The following is a 10,777-nucleotide window of genomic DNA, read 5'->3' as shown; positions in this document are numbered from 1 at the left end:
GACAGAGTAGAACTGCCCCGTAGAGTTTCTAAAGAGCAGCTGGTGGATATGAACTGCTGACCTTTTGGTTATCAGCCAAGCTTTAAACCACTGCACTAGCAGGGCATTGTTAATTTGTTTACTGTGATCTTGTTTATGGTAGATGTTTGGATTGTTTCTCATTTTTGTAGTTAAAACAACACTGCTATGAATATTCTTGTATGTTTGCATATGTGCCAGAGTTTCTCCAGTGGAAGAAACTCTCCATAGGAAATAAACATCTTCAACTTTAATAGATGATTCTATTTGTTTTCCAAAGCAGTGAGGCCAATTACTACTCTTGCTAGCAGTGTTTTAAATTTGGTTACACTGAGGTTTACGTCCAGCTTTACACTGAGATCTCCTATTAGACCTCCCTCTTAGGTACTAGACTTTGATTTGTATCCCATGTCCCATGACCACATGGAAATGAAAGCTCAAGGTCATCGGGGATCAGTAAGTATCATTAGAGTGAAAACTGAATTCAGGGCTCAGCTTGCTTCTCTGGATCCACTTTTCATTTGTAACTTTTAGCATCTCATCGTTGCTTGCCTTCTTGCCAGCTTGTTGGCACATTTTAAGCTTTTTTTTTTTTTTTTTTCCTATTTAAGCTTATCTAGCAATTTTTGGATATTTTCAATGGGAGGGACAGTTAGGATACCTATGCCACAGTATTGCCTGATATGGTAAAATTCACTCTTGCTTTTAGTAAGAATACTAGTACAATTTCTTATAGTCCAGAAAAACTTCCCAAATTCATCATTACCATCACACCATAATCACAGCACCAGTTTGAGAATCAGTTTTCCTAGGTTGGAATCTTGGTTCTACCATTTACTAGCTGGATTTACTCTAAGTGAGCTAATCATTAGTAATAACAATATCTATTTCATAAATTTATGTTGAGAATTTAATAATGAATACATACATAGCATTAATATCACAGACAAGTAAAATTTTGCTGAAGATAATTAAAAAATGATTGCAGCAGTATATTGACAAGGAACTGCCAGAAATTCAAGCCAGATTCAGAGAGAACATGGAACAAGGGATATCATTGCTGATGTCAGATGGATCTTGGCTGAAAGCAGAGAATACCAGAAACATGTTTACCTATGTTTTATTGACTCTGCAAAGGTATTCGACTGTGTGGATCATAACAAATTAAGGATAACATTGAGAAGAATGGGAATTCCAGAACACTTAATTGTGTTCATGTGGAGCTTGTACATAGATCAAGAGGCAGTTGCTTGAACAGAACAAGGGGGTGCTACGTGGTTTAAAATCAGGAAAGGTTTGTGCCGGAGTTGTATCCTTTTACCATTCTTATTCAATCTGTATGCTAAGCAAATAGTCCAAGAAACGACTATATGAAGAAGAACGGGGCATCAGGTTAGGAGAAAGACTCATTAACAACCTGCAATATGCAGATGACCCGAACTTGCTTGCTGAAAGTGGAGAGGACTTGAACCTCTTACTGATGAAGGTCAAAGTCTTCTGTATGGATTACACCTCAACATAAAGAAAACAAAAATCCTTACAACTGCACCCATAACCATCATCATGACAAACAGAGAAAAGATTGAAGTTGTCAGGATTTCATTTTACTTGGATCCACAATCAACACTCAGGGAAGCAGCAGTTAAGAAATCAAAAGACGTATTGCATTGAGCAAATCTGCCACAAAAGACCTCTTTAAAGTGTTAAAAAGCAAAGATGTTACTTTGAGGACTAAGGTACGCCTCACCCAAGCTTGGGTACTTTCAATTTCCTCATATGCAAGTGAAAGCTGGACAATGAATACGGAAGACTAAAGAAGACTTGATGTCTTCCAATTATGGTGCTGGTGAAAAATATTGAATATGCCATGGACTTCCAGAAGAATGAATGAATATATCTTGGTAGAAGTACAGCCAGAATGCTCCTTAGAGATTAGGATGGCAAGACTTCCTCTCATTTACTTCGTCTCATTTACTTCGGACATGTTATCAGGAAGGACCAATCCCTGGAGAAGAAAGTCATGCTTGGTAAGCTAGAGGGTCAGTAAAAAAGAGGAAGACCCCCAATGAGATGGATTGACACAGTGGCTGCAACAACGGGCTCAAACATAGTAAAGATTGTGAGGATGGCACAAGACTGGGCAACGTTTTGATTTGTTGTACATAGGGTTGCTATGAGTTGGAACTGACTTGACAGCACCTTAACAACAACTTAGAACAGTGGAAGATACAAAGTACTTAATATATTGTGGTTAAAAAAACCTTAAAAAAATTGTGGTTAGCTATTAGTTATTATTATTACCACCATTATTGTTCTTTTAAGTTTACCTTCAAGCCTGATTAAATGAAACTAGCACTTTGATTGAATTGAATGCATGCTTTATTTCTCTTAAAACTGACCTCCAAGTATTAATAAAAATAGGTCATTCTCAAAGAACCCCTAGCCCATCACTCAGGGAGCATTTTCAGCCCCGCCCCCCACCATACCCCTCTCATTATGTCTGCCTTCCCACTTGCTCTCATCCTTCCCTTATCTAAAATTTGACAGGGTTCTCTGTGAGGTCAGAGGAACCACAAGCAGTGCTGCCTCTCGCAGAGACAGGGCTCTCAACACTGTTATCCCATCCTACCCTACCCTACCTCACCTTGCTCCATCCCACCCCACCCCACCCCACCCCACCCACTACAGTAATCCTAACACAGGAACAAACACTCTGATAGCAAAGTTTAAAGCACTGGGAAAACATCAGAAATCTGTAACCACAAAATCGAAGTTTGACTTTCAGTTCTGGTACTTACTAATGATATAAATGATATTACCACCTTTAGTGACATCTCAGAGCCCTGGTGGCACAGTGGTAAAAGCACTCAGCTGCTAACCAAAAGGTGGTTGGTTCGAACCCACCACACCAGCTACTCCTCAGGGGAAAGATGTGGTAGTCTGCTTCCATAAAGATTTACAGCCTTGGAAACCTCATGGGGTAGTTCTACTCGGTTCTATAGGGTCACTATGAGTTGGAATTGACTTGATGGCAATGAGTTTGGTTTTTTTGGTGTTACTGACTTCTCAGTATTATTGTGATAAGTGAACATGATGTAATACTTAAAAGTTCTTGGTAACTTTATAGTTGCCCTAAGTTTATACATGTTTTATTAGGAGGTTGGGAACCCTTGTATAAAAGATACCAAACAAACAAAACCAGTTGTCCTCCAGTTGATTCTGACTCGTGGAAATCCCAGGTGTGTCAGAGTAGAACTGTGCTCCATGGGATTTTCAATGGCTGATTTTTTTGGAAGTAGATCTCCAGGGTTTTCTTCTGAGGCATATCTGGGTGGATTTGAACCTCCAACCTTTTGGTTAGCAGTCGAGCACATTAACCTACGGACTCCATTTAAGAGATAGAAGGTGATAAAACAAAACAGAAAGCCAAAAACTTTATTTACATCCAGAAGAATCAAGCACACTGTTGATAAGTGCTTGTAAAGATAGTGGGGTATACATCGTGAAGCCTTGTGGATGTGATGTCTTTAAACGTGAATGGACATCATCCAGGAACAGCGTGCTCCTCCACCAGACAAAACACAGTGATCATTAGCTTATGCATGAGAGGCTAGAGTTTGTGTGTCAACACAGAGTACAGCTGTATGTACTTAGTCCTCTAAGTACTTGTGACACACTATGTCAAGAGTTCAGTGCCTGAGTTTCACGTAGGGTGGTGTGATTCATTGGGATTATTAGGATCCTCCTGAAATAACTTCCCTGAGCTGATTGCCTTTGACAGATCAGTTTGCTTAGATTAAAAAGCAATTGCTGCTGTCTAGTCAGATTTAAACACTTTGGCTGGAGGAAGCTGAACTCTAACTCTGTCCAGTCTATGAAAACACCTTGATGTGAAAATTACATCCCATGTAGTGAAGGGAAAACTGAGTTAGCAAGACTCCAGGGTATGGTTTTGCAATAATGTGAGGGAGTGTAAATGCCAAACAAAAGTGGCCCCAGGCATATGTGAGGGAAGCAAGAGTACATTGCCTTTAATAGCAACTTCATTGGCACCTGGAGTACTGCTAAAAAAAACCCCAAAAAACTATTTGAGGTGCCACTCTGCTGTGCATTCATACAACATTGACCACCAGAAGAACTGGATAGAAAGGGTTTATCTTCTGGGCTAAACAATGAAGGATATTTTGGGATGTTGACATCTCCTCTTTCCCTCTTTCTGAACGGATCTAGGAGGAACTTAAGAGAAGAAACAATAGCATCAAGGACACTGAAACAGCTGTATGCTACCATTTAAATCCCATTTTTTAAAAATGGAGTAGAGCATCTGACTTAAGTGAAATTTAAATCTAATGTCTGAAATTATATTTCCAGCCTGCATTTTAAGCTATAGATAAAATGAAAGCTGACATGACATTAAAGCTGACATCCAACCTATCTGGGGAGGATCAGCAAGTAAAGTTTTGACACATGTTTGAGGATGAGGAAGTCTTCATACATACTTTCACTCCCATCAGAGCTTCCTTTTGTATTTAGGCTCCTTGATCTCTATGAATATGGAGGTTGAGTGGGATGTTCAAGGTTAAAGAGATGGGAAGGCTGGCTTGATGGTATCCTCTCTTCTCTCTTAGAAAATAATGATTCCCCTGACAGTATAACCCTTACATGGGTCTAGGCTTCAGAAAGCATTGGTTATATAGAGTTCAAATTATTGTGAATTTGGCATACATTATTCAGTTAACAAAGGGCATTGTTACCATAGCTGTCTACTAGTATAGCCCCAAAGTTGTGTAACCATCATGACAATCTAAATTTAAAACATTTTCATCACTCCAAAAAGACACCCAGGCACCCATTACCTGTCACTCTTCGTTTGCTCCTCCCCTAGCCTTGTTGTAGTTAGGTGCCCTGGAACAATCCCAAGTGATGGAGTAGAATTGCCTTGTAGGGTTTTCTTGGCTGTCATCGATTGAGGTCTTTCTCCCTCAGATCTGCTGAGTGGGTTCCAACTGCCATGCTTTGGTTTAGCAGCCCAGCCCTTTAACCATTACACCACCTGGGCTACTTTCCCCCAGCCTTAAACCCAAAACCCAAACCCACTGCCGTTGAGTCAATTCCGACTCATAGCGACCCTATAGGACAGAGTAGAATTGCCCCATAGAGTTTCCAAGAGCCACCTGGTAGATTCGAACTGCTGACCTCTTGATTAGCAGCGGTAGCACTTAACCACTACACCACCAGGGTTTCCAGCCTTAGGCAACCACTATTCTACTTTCTGTCTCTATACGTTTTCCTATTCTGGATATTTCAAATAAATGGCATCATATAATATGTGATCTTTTGCGACTGGCTTCTTTGACTTTGAATAATAATTTTCATGGTTCATCCATATTGCAGTAAGCATCAGGACTTCATCTCTTTTTACTGCTGAATTATTGTATATTTATTGCATGGTTATAGCACATTTTATTTACCTATTCGTCAGTCTTTGAACATGAGTTATTTCTACTTTTTTCTATCCATGTACAAGTATTTGGCTATTCATATACCAGTTTTGGCTATTCAAGGCTCCACTTTTTGTACTAGCTTTTGTGTGGACATCTGTTTTTATTTCAGTTGAGTATATATACTAGGAGTGGAATTGTTGGGTCATATGGTAACTGTACGTTTAACTTTTTTATTTTAAAGAATTTTTATTGTGCTTTAAGTGAAAGTTTACAAATCAAGTCAGTCTGTCACATATAAGCTTATATACACCTTACTACATACTCCCATTTAGTCTCCCTCTAATGAGTCAGTCTGCTCCCTTCTTCCAGTCTCTCCTTTCGTGACCATTTTGCCAGTTTCTAACCCTCTCTACCCTCCCATCTCCCCTACAGACAGGAGATGCCAATACAGTCTCAAGTGTCCACCTGATACAAGTAGCTCACTCTTCATCAGCATCTTTCTCCAACCCATTGTCCAGTCCCTTCCAAGTCTGATGAGTAGTCTTCAGGAATGGTTCCTGTCCTGGGCCAACAGAAGGTTTGGGGACCATGACTGCCGGAATTCTTCTAGTCTCAGTCAGACCATTAAGTCTGGTCTTTTTATGAGAATTTGGGGTCTGCATCCCACTGTTCTCCTGCTCCCTCAGGAGTTCTCTGTTGTGCTCCCTGTCAGGGCAGTCATCGGTTGTGGCCAGGCTCCATCTAGTTCTTCTGGTCTCAGGATGATGTAAGTCTCTAGTTCATGTGGCCCTTTCTGTCTCGGGCTCGTAGTTATCATGTGACCTTGGTGTTTTTCATTCTCCTTTGATCCAGGTGAAAAAAAAAAAAAAAAATTGATCCAGGTAGGTTGAGATCAATTGATGCATCTTAGATGGCCGCTTGTTAGCATTTAAGACCTCAGATGTTTAACTTTTTGAGGAGCTGCCAAACTGCCTTCTGAAGCAGCTGTGCCATTTTCTGTTCCCACCAGAAATATATGGCATATTCTCCACGTCTTCACCAACACTTGTTATTATCTCTCTCTCTGTTATAGCACTTCTAGTGGGTGTGACTCAACGGCACTGGGTTTGGTTTTTGGTTTTTAGAGGTTGTGAAGTGATACCTTATTGTATTGATTTAACTTTATTAATGGCTAAGGATGTTAAGCATATTTTCATGTGATTATTGGCCATTTGTATGTCTTCTTTGAAGAAATGTCTATTGAAATCCTTTGCCCATTTTAAAATTTGGTGGTCTTTTTATTACTGAATTGTAAGTTATATATATATATACATATTCTAAATACCAGTCCCTGATCAGACACATGTTTTGCAATTATTTCCCATCATTCCATGAATTGTTTTTTCACTTTCTTCATGGTATAAGTTGCAGCGCAAAGATTTTTAATTTTAATGTAGTTTATCTATTTTTTTCTTTTGTTCCTTGTGCTATTGGTATCATTTCTAAGAAACTATTGCCTAATCCCAGGTCATGGATTTACTCCTATGTTTTTTTCTAAGAATTTTATAGTTTTGGCTCTTACGTTCAGGTCTATGGTTCACTTCCAGCTAGTTTTTGGGCATAGAGTAAGAAAGAACTGCAACCTCCTTCTTTTGCATGTAGATAACCAGCTGTCCAGCACCATTTGTTGAAAAGACCATTTTTCCCCATTGAGTTGTCTTAGCACTCTTATCAAAAATCAACTGACCATAGATGTATGGGTTTATTTTTGACCTCTCAATTCTGTTCCATTGATCTATATGTCTATGATTATGCCAGTACAACAATGTCTTTATTACTATAACTTTGTGGTAAGTTTTGAAATCAGAAAGTGTAAGTCTGACAACTTTTTTGTCAAGTTTGTTTTTGACTGTTCTGGGTCCCTTGCATTTCTATATGAATTGTAGGATCATCTTATCAATTTTTGTCAAAAAGCTGATTAGTATTTTGAAAGGGATTGCACTGAATCTGTCGATCAGTTTGGGGAGCATTGCCATTTTAACACTAATAAGTCTTCCCATCCATGAACATAGGATATCTTTCCATTTATTTATATCTTCTTTACTTTTTTTCAACAATAGTTTGTAATTAAGTTTTCAGGTACAAGTTTTGCACTTCTGTTGATAAATTTGCTCCTAAGTATTTTATTCTTTTTGATGCTATTTTCAGTGGATTTTTTACTAATTTCATTTCCAGATTGCTCATTGCTAGTGTATACAATTAATTTTTGTATATTCATCTTGAATCCAGCAAATTTACTGAACTCTATTATTAGTTCTAATTTTTTTTTTTAGTGGATTCTTTAGGGTTTTCTATGTACGAGATCATGTCATCTGTGAATAGCTTTACTTTTTCATTTTCAGTCTAAAAAAACAGATGCCTTTTATTTCTATTTCTTGCCTAATTGCCCTGGCTGAACCCTCCAGTACAATGTCAAATAAAAATGGTGAGAGTGGACATCCTTGTCTTGTTCTGATCTTACATAAAAATCATTCAGTCTTTCACCACGAAGTACAATGTTAACTGTGGGTTTTTCACAGATGCCCTTTTTAGGTTGAAGAAGTTCACTCCTATTCTTAGTATGTTAAGTGTTTTTATGGTAAAAGAGGTATCAAGTTTTGTCATATGCTTTTTCTACATCAATTGAGATGATAATGTGGTTTTTGTTGTTTATTCTATTAACATGGTGTATTATATTGGTTTTCTTATGTAAACCAGTCTTGCATTCCTGGATGAATTCCACTTGGTCGTGGTGTATAATTCTCCTTATATGATGCTGGATTTGGTTTGCTAGTAGTTTGTTGAAATTTTTGAATCCTATATTCAGAAAGGATATTGGTTTGTAGTTTTTTTTTCTTGTGATGTACTTGCGTGGTTTTGCTATCAGGGTAATACTGGCCTCATAAAATGACTTGAAAAGTGTTCTCTCCTGTTCTATGTTTTGTAAAAAGTTAATTGGTATTAATTCTTTAAGTGTTTGGTAGAATTCAGTGAAGCCATTTCATCTTGGGCTTTTCTTTGTGACAAATCTAATCTCTTTACGTGCTGTACACTTCCTGATTTCAAATAGAAAAGTCAGATTTTCTATTCTTCTTGAGTCAATTTTGGTAGTTTGTGGTTTTTCTTGGAATTTGTCCATTTCATCTAAGTTATCTAATTCATTGATATACAGCTGTTCGTATTATTCCCTTAAAATAGTTTTGTTTCTGTAAGATCAGTAATGATGTTCCCTTTTTTATCTCTGATGTTGGTAATTTGAGTCTTCTCTCGTTTTTTGCTTGGCCGGTCTACCTAAAGGTTACAAAGGAATTTTATCTGCAGGACTTCTGTGTCCAGGGCTTGCATAAATACTGGGATTAAACAAAAATCCCTGAAGGTATTTTTGCCTTATTCATTCCTGTTCCTGGGTGCGACTTCCCCTTTCTCTTTCTCCCAAGCTTTCAAGGATTGTTTCTTCCTTCCTTTTATCCCTCTCAGAGCCCTGGTGGTGTAGTGGTTAATAACTTGGTTGCTAACCAAAAGGTTGGCAGTTCGAATCCAAGAAAAACTCCTTAGAAACTCTATGGGGCAGTTCTACTCTGTCCTAAGTATAGGGTTGCCATGAGTCGGAATCGACTCGACATGTTTTTTTTTTAATTCTGCTCAGTTTGCTCATTCTTTTCACTGTAGTTTGGGACACAACTTCTTTTTCACTTCAGAAAATGTAATCAAGAGTTCTATCTGGTGAAACACTTTAGTGTCTGTATTTTTTTAGTGTCTTTTCCTCTTCTTATGACACATTAGCCACTTTACTTCTAAGAAGTGTTCTGAGCTTTACATTTAGGAATTCTATTTTGTTAATGCTATTTGAATTAAATGTTTAAAAAAACTTGCTATAGTGATATTTAAGCACCCAGAATTTTATTATTATTGAACAGGCTTTGGAGACTGATGGGCCTAGAGATTAAACAGCAGCCACCCATTGTCTATCAACTGTTGCCAGATAAGAACCAGGGCCCAGTGTTGCTGGATCTCCCAATTAAAAAAAAAAAAAAAGCCAGAAATATGGATATTTATAGAGAATCTCCAAATTTTAAAATGACAGCAACTAATTCAAAACTCTAAAAACTCTCAAAAGGTCAGCATCCTGCTCTTTTATTTCCACCCTTTTGGTCAGCATGCTATGAATTGGTGAAAGATGTTGCTAAAGAGTTGCTGAAGAGATTATTTGAAGGACTTCCAGGAGTTTCCTAGAGTCTGACATACGCAAGAAAGGAGTTATTAGCTTCTGCCTTTTAAAATGTAAATATTGGCTCTTTGGAACCAGATGGGTATTAACAATCTATGTCAGTGAACTTTCTCCTCTCTCTGTAATTTTACACTTGATTAATCAGCCACTTGTAAAGTTGGATCTTCAAAGACACTTTGTGTTTAAACCAGGAATTTTCCCTTGCACTCATCTAGAAATTCAGGAGATGCTTTGAAATCAAGCATCCATTTTCCTAGTCAGCTCAAGTTTTAAGGATCGGTATCTTCTGAAAGTGAGGCCTTCATCAAGAATTATCCTGAACAATTTGACATTCAAGGAGAATGGCTTAGAAAACATACTCACACAGAATCCAACACCAGTATTCAAAGCAAAGTTCTCAACATATTTAAAGCATATTTGGCTGAAAAACCTCCTAAAGTGATTCACATTTAAAAAATTGAGAATGGTTGATTTTTTTTTTTTTTTTTTTGAGATAGAATATTTCTCGTGATTTCTTTCTTTTTCACTTAGGCCTACCTTAGGATTTAATTTCTCTGTTCAAATTTTGCTATCCGAAGTGTTTTGAGTTGACAGATGACTGGCATAGTCCTTAGTTTCCTGACACCTTTCTTACTCAAGATTTCCTTCCTGAGTAAAGTTTCTCTCATGGAGGATGCTCTGTGTGTGGTAGAGAAGCCTTTTCCACAGCTCAAGAAAAGGCGAGGTGAAGTCAGTTCCTAACACTTCTCTCTTTTACTTATAGACATTTAGAATCAGAAGTTTTTGAATCAGCACAACGGGGTGTGTAAGCATGTTTTGCCAAGCAAGGTGATCCTCTTAAAAGGGGGCCATTTAATGGTGGCAGTGAAAACCTTGAGCAATCAGCCTAGGAGAATGACTGATACTGGAGAACTTCACTACATGCATTCCAAGAATCTTTTTATGAAAGATTGAAGCGATTTTACACCCTTACTTATGACTTCTGTTGCGTACTCCATTTAGGAGGTGTAGAGTTTTTTTCCTTTTATGAATAGCAATTGAGATACACATTTAGTATACAAGTATGTGA

This window comes from Loxodonta africana, chromosome 1 (genome assembly GCF_030014295.1).
Source record: "Loxodonta africana isolate mLoxAfr1 chromosome 1, mLoxAfr1.hap2, whole genome shotgun sequence".
Lineage (NCBI taxonomy): Eukaryota > Metazoa > Chordata > Mammalia > Proboscidea > Elephantidae > Loxodonta > Loxodonta africana.
This window is presented reverse-complemented; position numbering follows the sequence as displayed.